This window comes from Pteropus alecto, unplaced genomic scaffold (assembly GCF_000325575.1).
Source record: "Pteropus alecto unplaced genomic scaffold, ASM32557v1 scaffold38, whole genome shotgun sequence".
NCBI lineage: Eukaryota > Metazoa > Chordata > Mammalia > Chiroptera > Pteropodidae > Pteropus > Pteropus alecto.
This window is the reverse complement of record NW_006442512.1, coordinates 2,505,922-2,508,109: the sequence shown is the minus strand read 5'-3', so window position 1 is coordinate 2,508,109 and position 2,188 is coordinate 2,505,922.

Genomic DNA, 2,188 nt, shown 5'->3' with positions numbered 1-2,188 from the left:
ATGTGCATTTCTCTGATGATTAGTGACTTTGAGCATCTTTTCATATGTCTATTGGCCATCTGTATGTCCTTTAGAGAAATGCCTATTCAGGTCTTCTGCCTATTTTTAATTGGATTGTTTGTTTATTTGGTGTTTAGTTGTATGAGTTCTTTATAAATTTTCGATATTAACCCCTTATCAGATGTAGAACAGGCAAATATTTTCTCCCATTCAGTAGGTTGTCTTTTCATTTCGTAGATGGTTTCTTTTGCTGTACAAAAGGTTTAGTTTGATGTCGTCCCACTTATTTTTCTTTTGATTTCCTTGCCTGAGAAGACATATCAGAAACAAATATTTCTAAGAGCAATGTTAGAGAGTTTACAGTGTATGTTTTCTTCTAGAATTTTTGTAGTTTCAGGTCTTACATTTAAGTCTTTGATCCATTTTGAGTTTATTTTTGTGTATGGTGTAAGAAAGTGGTCCAGTTTCATTTTTTTTTTTTTGCATGTATCAGTCCAGTTTTCTCAAAACCATTTGTTGAAGAGACTGTCTTTACCTCATTGTATATTCTTGCCTTCTTTGTCATAGATTAAATGACCATATAGGCATAGATTTACTTCTGGGCTCTATTTGGTTCCATTGATCTATGTGTCTGTATTTATGCCAGTACCATGCTGCTTTGATTACTATAGCCTTGTAGTATAATTTGATATCAGGTAGTGTAATACCTCCAACTTTGTTCTTCCTTCAAGATTGCCGTGGCTATTTGGGATCTTTTATGGCTCCACATAAATTTTTGGATTACTCATTTTAATTCTCTGAAAAAAAACATTGGTATTTTAATAGGGACTGCATTAATCTACAGATTGCTTTGGGTGGTATGGCCATTTTAACAATGTTAGTTCTTCTTAATCATGAGCGCAATATATATTTCCATTTATTTATATCTTCTTCAATTTCTTTCTTCAGCGACTTATAATTTTCCAAGGACAGATCTTTACCTCCTTAGTTAATTTGATTCCTAGGTGTTTTATTGTTTTCAATGCAATTTTAAACGGGATTGTTTTCTTAATTTTTCTTTCTGATAGTTCATCATTGGTGTATAAAAATGCAACAACTTCTGAATACTAATTTTGTATCCTGTTATTTACTGAATTCATTTATCAGTTCCTACAGTTTTTGGTGGAATCTTTAGAATCATCTCTATTTAGTATCATGTTATTTGCAAATAATGAGTTTTACTTCTTCCTTTCCAATGTGGTGCCTTTTATTTCTTCTGTTTGTCTGATTGCTGTGGCTAGGACTTCCAATACTAAGTTGAATAGAAGTGGTGGAAGTGGGCATCCTTGTCTTGTCCCTGATCATAAGGAAAACGCTTTTAGCTTTACTCTATTGAGTATAATATTAGCTATATGTTTATAATGTATGGCTTTTATTATGTTGAGATATGTTCTCACCATTCCCATTTCGCTGAGAATTTTTATCATCAATGGATGCTGGATTTTGTTGAACATTTTTTTTTGCTTCTATTGATTTTTATCTTTCAACTTGTTAATGTGGTGTATCACATTAATTGATTTGCAGATATTAAACCAACCTTGCATCCCAAGAATAAATCTGACTTGATCATAGTATATGATATTTTTAAGTATTGCTGAATATTTAAATATTTTAAATATTTAAATAAATAAGTATTGCTGAATTCATTTTCTTTGTATTTTGTTGAATATTTTTAAAAATTTATTTATTTTAATTAGTTTAGAGTATGCAGTACATTGGTTAGACATCTATATAGTTTGTAAAACGATCCCCCCAATTGCTCCCTCCCTCCCCTGACCCTACACCTAGCTAACATATTAATACTAACTGTATTCCCTATGCTCCCCATCCCTGTGACAATCTATCGGCTACTAATTTGTACTTCGTTAACCCTTCAGCGCATTCTCCTAGCCTCCCCCAACGCCCTTCTCTCTGTCTGTCACCAAATTGTCCACTATATTTGTTTGGTTTTTTTTAGTTTGGTTTTTTTATTCCTTAGATTCCACATATAAGTGAAATCATATAGTGTTTATCTTTCTCTGTCTGACTTAAAAACTTTCTAGGTCCATCAAAGCAGTATCTTTTTCCATCCCCTTCCTTTTAGTCTGTGTGTGTCTTTTGATCTGAAGTGAGTCTCTTGTAGGCAGCATGTAGGAATCTTGTTTTCTTA